The sequence below is a fragment of the Pinus tabuliformis genome, chromosome 3_2 (assembly GCF_031772625.1).
Source record: "Pinus tabuliformis cultivar Carrire ecotype Pingquan chromosome 3_2, CPIR1, whole genome shotgun sequence".
NCBI classification, from domain to species: domain Eukaryota; kingdom Viridiplantae; phylum Streptophyta; class Pinopsida; order Pinales; family Pinaceae; genus Pinus; species Pinus tabuliformis.
Window position 1 is genome coordinate 982169443 of NC_142302.1, and position 12952 is coordinate 982182394.

The window sequence follows — 12952 nt, forward strand, 5'->3', positions numbered from 1 at the left end:
TTGGAAACAGACTACAAACTTTCCCAACTGAAGCAGAAAGAAGAAGCACAAAAAGCCCAGAGAACAAGTGAAAGGATCAAAGTCTCAGAGAAAGAATTAACACTAGAGAAACCACTTGGGAAAACAAAGGAAATGTTGTGGGCCAATATTATTGACTCTATCAATGATATTTGGCTATCAATCCAGGTTATTTTTGAACAAACAAAGTTAGTAAAGATAGCTACAGAAGCTATCCAGAAAGTGAAGGAGGAGTTGGGAGATAAGCCAGAGGATGCCAATAGACTCATCCACTTCCTCAACAACCAGAATAGATATGAGCTCCATGAGATAAGTATAGAAGATATAACTATGACGATTTTAGAAATAAGGAAGGTCCTTTCCAAAAGGAACCTTATTATTAATTTAGAAGAAAAGTGCCAGAATATGCAAGTAGCCATTGATAGGTTCATGGCTAAATTCCAGACTTTGAGGGAGAAAGGTCTACCCAATCCTATGGTTATCAATGACAAACTCTTGACATAGTTGGAATATGGTGATAGACTCAAAAAGTTGGCTAAGGAACATGCCAGCTTTTCATCCATAAAAGCATTGCCAAAAGGCAAAGTTTTGTATAACACATTTGAGAACTTGTTTTTCCTGGAGCATGAGATCAAACATTTATTCCTCACCAAGCCCAATTTTGCTAAATATACTGAAGCTAATGAAACCTAGAGGAGGATGATGAATGTAAAATTACCTGATGCAAAATGGTGGGAGACAATGACTAATTTACTATGATAAATTTACAGCAAAAAGTTACTGCATAGTAAAAATAGAGCAGCCAGGTAAACAGGTGAAAACAACACATTAGGGTCAAAGAGTATCAATAGAGAAGTAAAAGTTAAAAAATACTCCAGCGTGAAACACTGCAACAACAAGCCAACATAAAGGGTTACACTTCAACGATAAATGCCAATGCAACCATAATAAAAGGGACATCATGAAACAGTTCAATAGTTGTCTCTATCTTCTTGCTAGAAGATATTTGTATTTCCTAGATTAGATCTCAAGTTGTTTTGAGATATTTTGTAAATAATATTTGTATAAATACTTCACAAATCAAAGCATGTAGGGTGGACTCCAAAACATTTTTATATACTTCTTGTTCTTAAGTCTGAAATTCTATTGTATCAATGATTGGATTAGCTAGTTGGATCAAAGAATAAATATAAGATATTTCACTACATTCTTGTGTAAAGCAAGTTCAAATAAGTATTCTCTCACATTCAATGTTATTTTTCGTTAAGTTTTCCACATTCTTACTTCTATCTCTAAAAATCTGAATTCTATAACATGGAATGATATTTCAGAAATTGCTTATCTACACTCTATCTTAACTGTTATGCATATTGAATGTTTTCTTCACAAATATAAGTTAAGGAATTCCTTATTGCTCCTTAGTTTAGGTAGTTCCTTGTGATCTATAGCAAAGGATTCTTAATTCCCCTTTGTTCATGATTATCCTTTGTTCTTCATCTTAACCCTAGTCTGAGGATTCTTAAGTGCTCTCTCACCCTGGTTAGGATCATTTCACCCATTCGACCTAAAGATTTGCACTTTACTTTGCTAGCCTACCCTGTGAACATTCCCTTTAAGGAATTGATCCAATTCTACTATCCATTTGTTGACTTCATAGCCCAATGGCTTAAAGACCTTTCTCTATCCATTTGTTCCAAGAATTCCAGCACCCAACATTTAATTCAAAACCAAAACCCCAATGAACATTAAAAACTAGCCTAAAATCCCAATAAAACAAAGCTAAATTACATAGAGAGAGACCTCTCTGAGTCATAGGTTGGCTGGAGCCTATACTTAAAAGATTGGCTTGTGGTTACCTCGATTTGTTCCTTATTCTAATAACTTCTATGAAGAATTCTAAGTGATAACATAGTGGCGACTCCACTAGGAAATTCAAATCGTCATTCCTCATAAAACTTTAAGAAATTTCTAAATTTATATTTCAAGCCTCTTAAAGCATCTTATTAGAAGTTATTTTGAAAAATCTCACAAAAGAAAAACAATTAGAAAAAGTTTTGAAATTTTGGCTTCAAGGAGAACTCATTATACTAGGGCTAACCCAAATCCAAACCCACCCCCAGTATTTGATAATCCCAACTTGATTTCAAGAAAATCCAAAAAAGAAGAAAGTTCAGCTAGTCACACACCATTGATTAAAGCTAATTCATGTCATGATGAGTGGTTCTTTTTAGAAGATCTTCCCTTTGATGAGTAATTTGATTTGTCATTATTTAAGTCAAAGTCTGAAAGTGTTAGAAAATTATATATTATAGAGCAATGGAACACATAAAATATTGTAGAAATATAAACACAGAAAATGCATAAAACGAGAGAGACACAGATATATTTGGTTCACCCAGTGTGGGCTACGTCCACGGAGAAACAACAAGTCCTTATTTTTATATTATCCAGCAAACTGAAGAGATACAACCTACAACATATCCACTATAACACCCTCTTCGCTCTCAATCTCCTCTCTATTCCTCACTGAGAATACATATATACATAGACACAATACAATTCCCTCATATATAATTAGGGGTTTCCTTCTAGGGCAAAAAAACCCTAAATTAAACATAACTTCTACCGTCAGATCATTCGCCTAATGAATGGCCCAAATTGACTAGAAATTAGTAGACTTTTACAAGCCAATTTTACATCTATTTTTAGCTTCGGGTCGCTGCCCCCGAACCCTCACCGGGGGACCGCTGGCCCTCAAACCCCCCAACCAAGGGGGATCGGCCCCCCCGAACCCCCGCAGGGTGGACAAGTCCACCACGCAACCCCCCCCGCGTGGAGGGGTGTACAGTCTTTCTGGGGTATACATCCGGCTGAGACCTTTGAATACAAAAGATAATCAGGCTCCACACCCAACAATCTCCCACTTGGAGACTGATTATAGCAACTTCACCTCTGCTTCATTTGCTATACAATGACTCCACTTTGGACCTAGCTATTTCTCATCTTCTTCATCATACTTGAAGACCAATTGAAACTCAGCAGATTCTAAGTTTCTCCTAGGTTACAACTTTTGTTAGCATATTTGCAGGATTCTGGCTAGTGTGTATCTTTTCCAACTTCAACTGTCCATCTTGCAATGCTAACCGTATGAAATGGTACTTGAGCTGTATATGTTTAGTCTTGGAATGAAATGCAGAGTTCTTTGCAAGATGTATGGCACTCTGGCTGTCACTATATAACCTACCCAACTCCTACTTCTTACCCAATTCATCCAGAAACCTTTGTAACCAAATCATTTCTTTACTAGCCTCTGTAGCAGCAACATACTCTACTTCTGTTGTTGAAAGTGCAACAACAATTTGGATTTTTGAAACCCAACTGACAGCTGTTCCACCTACTGTAAATACATATCCTATAGTGCTCCTTCTGTTATCTCTGTCACCTGCCATATCTACATCAACATATCCCTGTAGAGCAATGTTTGAACCACCAAAGCATAATGCTTGATTTGTGGTACCTCTCAAATACCTGAGAATCCACTTCACTGCCATCCAATGTTCTTTACCTGGATTGTTCATGTACCTGCTTACAACTCCCACTACATGTGCAATATCAGGCCTTGTGCAGACCATTGGATACATTAAACTTCCAACTGTTGATGCATATGGAACTTTAGACATATGAACCATTTCTTCTTGAGTCTTGGGACATGCCTCCTTACTTAATTTGAAATGGCTAGCCAAAGGTATGCCAACTAGTTTTGCATTTTGCAGATTTAACCTTTTCAACACCTTTTCTATGTACTCGCTTTTAGACAATGTTAACTTGTGATTCTTCCTGTCTCTAGTTATTCTCATACCAAGGATTTGTTTTGCAGCACCCAAATCCTTCATTGCAAATGAGTTTTCCAATTTCCTTTTGAGCACATTTATTTCCGCATGTTAGAACCTACAACAAGCATGTCATCTACATACAATAACAATATAATATAGCTGCCATCATTTTGCCTTTTGAGATAAACACAATGATCAGAGTGACACCTAGTATAACCTTGTTCAGACATAAACCTGTCAAACTTTAGATACCACTACCTTGGAGCTTGTTTCAAGCCATACAAGTTCTTCTTCAACCTGCACACTAGTTTCTCCTTCCCTTTTACCTCATATCCTGTGGCTGCTGCATATATATCTCTTCCTCCAAATCCCCTTGGAGAAAGGTTGTCTTTACATGTAACTGCTGAAGATGCAAATCTTCAGTTGCTACTAGACTTAGAATAGTTCTGATTGAAGTAATTTTCACAACAGGATAAAGTATCTCATCAAAGTCTATACCCTTTTTCTGTGCAAACCATTTCACCACAAGTCTAGCTTTATACCTTTTTCTACCTCCATCTTCTTCCTTCAACTTGTAAACACATTTATTCTGCAATTCTATTTTACCTGCAGGCAACCTGACTAAGTCCCAAGTCTGGTTATGTGCTAAGGAGTCCATCTCTTCTTTCATGGCATGCTCCCACTTCTTCCTGGTTTCTACCTGCACTGCTTCTTCATAACATTCTGGTTCACCAGAATCAGTCATAAATACATAATATAATGAAGAAGAGTATCGTTCAGGGGGTCTACTTATCCTAGTAGATCTTCTAACACCACTTTTAGGTGTTTGAGGTGCTTTTTGCTATTGTGGTTGTTGTTCTAGCTATTGATCATTATGATTTTTAGGTACCATCACTTTTCCTGTGATATCGTCAAGCACTGTGTATTCTCTGTTTTCTTTTTCCTGTTTCTTTTCCTGCAACTGATTCTTATACAAGACCTTTTCATTGAATATTACATCTCTGCTCCTAATGATTTCGTGATTTTCATAATCATATAAGCGATAACCAAAATCATTAACACCATATCCAATAAAGGTACATTTCTTTGATTTTGCCTCAAGCTTTGTTCTATTTTCTTCATTAATGTGGACAAAGGCTTCACAACCAAAATTATTTAAAAATGAGTAGTTTACCTTTTTACCTATCCATGCATCCTCTGGAATACCACCATCCAAGGAACTTGAAGGCCCTCTGTTTATTAGATAAACAACAGTGTCTACAGCATCTGCCCAAAATTGTAAAGGCAATCCTGCATGCAATCTCATGAACCTTGAATTCTCCATGATTGTCTTGTTCGTCCTTTCTAACACACCATTTTCTTGTGGTGTTCCTGGAACTGTCTTCTCTCTACAAATTCCATTCTCAGAACAGTACCTATCAAACTCTTTGCTGCAATATTCACCTCCATTGTCTGATCTGAGACACTTCAACCTTTTTCCTGTCTCATTTTCAACTAAAGCTTTCCATTTCTTGAAAGTATCAAATACATTAGATTTATTTCGAATACAATAAATCCAGGTTTTTCTAGTTGCATCATCAATAAAAGTAACATAATAACGAGAGCCACCAAGAGATGATACCTGATCAGGTCCCCATACATCTATATGCACAAGCTCTCATTTTTCTCTCTTCTTTTCTTTCCCAACTATAAGGAATTTGACTCTCTTCTGTTTTCCATAAACACAATTCTCACAGAATTTTAAATCAATATGCTTCAAACCTGGCAACAAATTTCTTGAGTGAAGAATTTGCATCCCCTTCTCACTCGTGTGTTCGAGCTTATGATGCCACAATGTTGTATCTTCTCCTATAGAGGTTAAAGAATTAATAGAATTAGAAATACCATTGCATAAATACAATGTACCAACCTTTCCTCCTTAAGCTATTACTAGGGATCCTTTAGTGACCTTCCAGGTTTTATTTGTGAAAGTAGTTATGCAACCTTTACCTCCCAACTACCCTGTTGAAATCAGATTTTTCTTCAGATTTGGAACATGCCTTACCTCCTTCAATAGCCACTGATTTCCATTTTACTGTTTTATGAAAATTGTACCCATTCCAAAGATTTTATAGGGTTTATCGTCATCCAATCGAACCTATCCAAAATATCCTTGAACATAATCATGAAAATGTTTCTTATCAGGTGTGGCATGGAATGAGGCCCTTGAATCTACCACCTAGGCATCAATAATATTTTCTAATGAAAGAATTAAAGCATCTTGCAACACAACATCTGTTACATTTGCTTCATGATTAGTTTCTTGCTACCTGTTTCCTTCTTTTCCCTTCTGAGACTTGCAATCTTTCTTCAGGTGTCCTTTCTTCCCACATTTCCAGCACACTATCCCCGATCTAGACTTGGATCTACCTTTTCTTAACTTACTACGATATCCAGGGCTCTTTCCTCTTTCCATTTTCTTCCCGTAGTCTCTGCAGTCAAAGCATTACCTGATGTCTCACCAGAGCTTTTCCATCGCATTTCCTTGCTAAGGATTGCACCGACAACATCATCAAACTTTAAAGTACTAGATCTAGAGATAGAGTTACTAATGGCCATAACTAAACCATTCCAAATTTTTGGCAATGAGCACAGAAATAATAGAACCCTAACTTCATCATCAAAATTTACCCCTACAAAACTTAACTGACTTGTAATTGTATTAAAGTCATTTAAATGATCAGAAACAGACCCACCTTCTAACATCTTCATATTAAATAAATGCTTCAAAAGAAATACCTTATTTGAGGCCAAGGGTTTTTCATATAGTTTGGCCAATGCCGACATTAAACCCCCTATTGTCGATTCCTTTGAAATATTAAATGCTACCAATGCCACTAGGCATAGCCGTACCGTTCCAAGTGCCTTGTGGATAGAGTGTGGCTCCAGGTCATGGCAGATTCTCAAGATGAGGCTCGATTGGCTCAGATATGGGGTGTTGCAGCCAGACAACGCATAGCAGGGCTCAGAAATTAGGCATTCGATATATGGGTAGAGCCATACCTGTTTAGGGGGTTTAGGAGCCTAGAGATGGCCAAGATAAGGTATGTCTAGAATATCCCATTCTGTGTTTGTCATACTCGTCGGCTTCTTTGTCTTTCCACTCAATGGTAGGTACAGATCTCTCTGATATAGATAATCTTCCATCTGCATCTTCCACAGCTGGTAGTTTTGGCCGTTGAATTTTTCAACCCTAAACCTACCATCTTCCACCATTGCTCCCACTCGAACTAGGAACCCTTCTCTACTGCAAGTTTATCAGCCAAATAGACTTTCGGCTCTGATACCATTTGTTAGAAAATTATATGTTACAGAGCAATGGAACACATAAAATATTGTAGAAATATAAACACAGAAAACACATAAAACAAGGGAGACACAGATATATCTGGTTCACCCAGTTTGGGCTATGTCCATGGAGAAACAACCAGTCCTTCTTTTTATATTATCCAACAAACTGAAGAGATACAACCTACAACAGATCCACTGTAACACCATCTTCACTCTCAATATCCTCTCTCTTCCTCACTCAGAATACAGATATACATGGATGCAATACAATTCCCTCATATATAGCGAGGGGTTTCCTTCTAGGGCAAAAGAACCCTAAATTAAACATAACTTCTACCATTAGATCATCTGCCTAATGAATGGCCCAGATTGACTAGAAATTACTAGACTTTTACAAGGCAATTTTACATCTATTTTTGGCTTCAGGGGCGTTGCCCCCGAACCTCCGCTGGCCCCCGGACCCCCCAGTCAGGGGGGATCAGCCACCTCGAACCCCCGTGGGGGGGACAAGTCCCCACCGCACCCCCCATGTGGAGGGGTGTACAATCTTCCTAGGGTATACATTCGGCTAAGACCTTTGAATACAGAAGATAATCAGGCTCCACACCCAACGCAAAGTTTAATTTATGATAATGTCCTAGATCCTGAGTTTATTGCAGACCTTGAAGTCCAAAAAGCCAACAAATCAATTGATGAGTACATTCTGAATTCACCACAATCATCCCTTAGTATTGCCAAGATCCCTTAGCTTTATAAACAATTGTCCACTACTCTTAGTTCACCATTATTCCCTTCAATTTCTAAAGTCCATTCCCCACCTCCATTCATACCTTCAACCCCTAGTCCTAGTTCATCCTCCACTACTGTATCATCTTCCAGTACCTCAACCCCACATCTTAGACCTTCCTAGCTTATAGCCATGACAAATAGATATGCTCCCCTTGTTTTACCTACTCCACTTGGTGCCATGCCACTAGACTACCAAAGTAAAATCATCCAATTTGATGGCATAGGACACTACACTGCACAACACCATGTTAATAAGATGACATACTACTTTGAACTTCATGAAATTGATATTGTGGATGTCCAAATGAGACTATTTTCTCAGACTTTAGCTGGCGATGTTATAAAATGGTTTAGATCACTGCTTGATAATAGTATTGATAGTTTAGAAGTATTTCATCAGCAATTTTTGAATATATGGGAAAAGAAAAAGAATGCTCTACATATCCTTTCAGAATATGAAAATATTTGGAGAGGACCTAATGAAATTGTTCAATATTACTGCAATAGATTTAACAATATATACAATGCAATTCTAGTTAATCTTAGACCCCCACCTGACTTAGCATTAATAAAGTTCCCTGATGGTTTTGACATAGACATGGCATTCCAGCTTAGGAAAAGAAACCCCCCAACCCTAGAAGATATGCAAAGTGTAGCTGTAAGTGTAGAGGCTAATTTATTAGCTAAAAGAGATAGAGTTAGGAATGAAAGAAGAGGAACAACTAAAGATGAACCTTCACCCTCTGACATTAAATTAGATAGCTTAGCAAAAGGCATGGAAAAGTTAATGGATAGAATAGAGAATATAGAGAGGAAACCTCAATGGGATAACCAACAAGCCCCTCTAGTTAGAAACCCAAACTTTAGGAAAAACCAAAATCAAAATACTGGAAAAAATGGACCTAATCAGAATATTAGACCTCCTTTTCAAGAAAATTATGCAGAAACATCCCAGCCAGATGATCTAGAACAAGATACACAGATTAATCTGATGGGATTAGATGATGAAGATACTGTTTTTCTAACTCAAGATGAGCAGGAACTACATATGCTGCAGCAATTGTAAATCCAGTCTGGAGAGTCATTTGATTATAAACAAGGATATGATTCTGCACTTTTTGAAGTGAATAAATAGTATAATCGAAGGAGTAAAAAGAACTTTGATATCCCTGATCAAACCAAGAAAACAATGTCAAATCAACCCATGAAAAGCAAAGAAGCCCTGGTTTCTAAAATCCTCCAGATTCTCCCCAGAAAAAAGAAGAATCCTTCTGGCCTCACAATTGTAGATGTAACCCCTGATAAACCTTCTGATGATTAACCCTCCACTTCAATTCCCCCTTAAAAACTAGTGGACACACCTCAAAACACCATACTTGAAAACCAACAAAAGGAGACTCCCAATAAAGGAAAAGAAGACCATTCCACTCAAATCCCTGCTGTGAAAATTCAAAACCCTCAAACAGAAAAAGCCCCTTTTCCATTCAATTTGGGAGCAAAGGTAGCTAAGTTAAAGATTTCAGTCCATTTAACATAGCTAATTAAGAATGAAACCTACAAGATGCAGATAAACCAGACTCTAAACATTGCTGAAAATGAGGATTCTGTTAACTTGTTTGATGACCAACCAGAACTTATATTTGGTCCAGATGTTAATGGAAAACCACTAGAAGGAGGAATACCACCTTTCTACATTAGCCTTAGCATCCATGACAAAATTCTTCACAATGCAATGTTGGATTCTGGGGCCTCCCACAACTTAATGCCCAAATCAGTAATGGAGAAATTAAACCTGGACATTACAAGGCCTTACAAGGACTTATTTTCATTTGGCTCAAGTCAAGGAAAGGGTCTGGGGTTGATTAAAGACTTTTGTGTTACCTTAATTCAATATCCTACCAAGATCATCCTTATGGATATTGTGGTTGCTGACATCCCACCGAAGTATGGCATGCTATTATCCAAATCACGGGGAGCCAAACTTCAGGGATCTTTACAACTTGATATTTCATATGCAACAATTTCTATTTTTGGACAACCCAAGAAGCCATACCGAGAAACTTTAATGAAATACATGGTATGTAGCCAGGATCGACCTCAAAACTTTCCTATCTACTTCGTACATTCAGACATTGATTCTTTTATCCCGTGTAATGTTGATCAAACGCAAGAAACTCTTTTAGATAGTGTTGATACAGAACCAAAAGAAATTGTAGTTTCAAAACAAGAGGAAACTCTCTGAACTTTAGAACTTTCCACTAAACAAGGTAGTCAAAATGACGAAAAGTTTGTTGCACCAGATGATGAGAATTATGAACATGAGATATTGTGGCATCTTGAGTTTGATGGGTCAGTCAATAAGTTTGGAGCAGGAGTAGGAGTTTGGATATACAATCTTTAGAATATCACTTAGAAGGCCATGCATACAGACTAAATTTTAATTGTACTAACAATATGGCCGAGTATGAAGCACTAATTTTAGGTCTTAAATTAGTTAGGAATCTAGGAGCTAAAAGAGTTTCTGTCATGGGAGACTCTGAACTGGTTATAAAACAAATTGATGCTATATACATGACAAAAGACCCTATATTAAGTTGTTATAAAGGAACCATTGTAGAAATACTAAACACTTTCTTTGAAAACAAGTGTGTTGTAATTCTGAGAAAACATAATATGCAGGCTCATAGTTTAGCAATGTTTTCTAGCACTTGCAAGTTACCCTTTCAACCTAACCATCAGTAAACTACTGAAGTTAGGCACAAACTTGCAATCCCAAATAATTTGAAGAACTGGAAAATATTTTCTAATGATAGATAGATAAACAAATTTTTAATCTCGGAAGAATAATTTGTAAATAGTAATATAGATACTGACACATCAATAGATCCTAAGATTAAAAACAAAATAGAAATAAATGAGATAGAAGGCGAAGAGATCGATAGATTTCATCCCACTAAATTTACAAAATCAGATGTAGAAAACCTAAAACAAGTTGAGATTGATGAAATAATTAATGAAGGCATCGAAGTAATCAATCTCAAAGAAAATTTCTTACCTAAGGGATTAACCCCTTTGGAAGATTTGTTTGATTCAAATGATGTTCCTAGGAAGCTTAAAATGGAACCTTTGAAATCTGATATAGAGGAGTGTAATATAGGCACTAATGAAAATCCAAAATTGATCAAACTTTTGAAATCACTACCTTCAACTGAAAAGGTGAAATACATTGAGTTATTAAAATAATTTCAGGATGTCTTTTCTTGGAGTTATGAGGACCTCAAGTCCTATGACACCAACATCATACAACACACAATCCCTATAAAATAAAATCAAAATCCTTTCAGACAAAAACTTAGAAGGATTAATCGTGTCCTATTACCTTCAAGTGAAAAGGAAATCCAGAGAATGTATGATGCTAAGATAATTGCACCAATCATATTTTCTGATTGGGTTTCAAACTTGGTGCCAAATAGGAAGAAAATTGGCAAGATCAGAGTCTGTGTGGACTTAGGAACCTCAATAAAGTCTCACTTAAAGACAATTACCCTCTCCCCAAAATGGATCATATTTTGCAAAGGGTAGTTGGATCAACTAGAATCTCATTATTGGATGGGGTTTCTGGTTACAATCGGATCTTAGTTCATGTTGATGACCAAGCCAAGACTGCCTTCACTACTCCTTAGAGCACATTCATGTATGTGAAAATGCCTTTTGGACTAATGAATGCAGGAGCCACTTTCCAAAGGGCTATGGACATAGCCTTTGCCAAAGAAATTCATGATTTCCTTGTGATATATCTAGATGACATTACTGTGTTTTCAAAATCTGATAGTCAACATTTGGATCATCTAAGGCAGGCTTTTATTAAATGCAGGAAATATGGAATTTCTTTGAACCCCAAGAATTCTTTGTTTGGGTTAGAAGAAGGAAAGTCATTAGGTCGTATAATCTCAAAAGATGGTATCTAAATAGACCCTGCAAGAATAGAAGCCATCTTATAGATACATCATCCAAGGAACATTAGGGAATTACAAGCTTTCTTAGGGAAAATTAACTTTCTTAGAAGATTTATTTCTAATCTAGCAGAATTAATTAGATCACTGAACAATATGTTGAAAAAAGATTCGACCATAAAATGGACTGTTGAGGCTAAGAAATCCTTTGAAGATATCAAACTAGCCTTAACTAAAACACCATTTTTGATTAGTCCAAAATTTGACAGAGATTTCATATTATTTTCCTTTGCTTCTGAGCACACAATAGTTGTAGTTTTACTGCTGAAAAATGACCAGGGCTATGAACAACCTATTGCTTTCTTTAGCAAAGCCTTGAGAGATGCCCCCGTAAAATATAACACAATGGAAAAACAAGCCTTTGCTTTGGTCAAAGCTATCAAAGATTTTAGGGTATACATTTTATATTCTCATATAGTAGCCTATGTTCCTAATTCAGTAGTCAAAGACATCCTAACTCAGGGTGGTCCAGATGGAAAGAGGGGAAAATGGATTGCTACTATTTTAGAATATGATATTGAAATCAAACCAACTAAGTTAATCAAGGGCCAATGTTTAGCCAAGCTTATGGATGAATCAAACTGTCACGCCTTGGATATAAACTTTATTGCACAAATAGATAATGAAGAGGAGATGGCGACTCCACTAATCAGCCAAGCCTTTATTGAATCACCATGGTATGTTGATATCATTTATGTTTTACTGAATTTACAAGCTACTCCTGAATTATCCAAGACTAGAAGAAGATTTTTAAAGATGAAATCCTTAAAATTTTGTATATTAGACAATGCTTTGTTTTGGAGAAATCATGAAGGTATTCTTATCAACTGCTTATTAAAAGATGAATCTCACAAAGTATTGCAAGAGTTTCATGTAGGTGACTGTGGAGGACACCTTTATTGGAAAACCACTGCTGATAAGATTCTTACAGCTGGTTTCTATTGGCCGACCTTGTTTTTTGATGTAAAG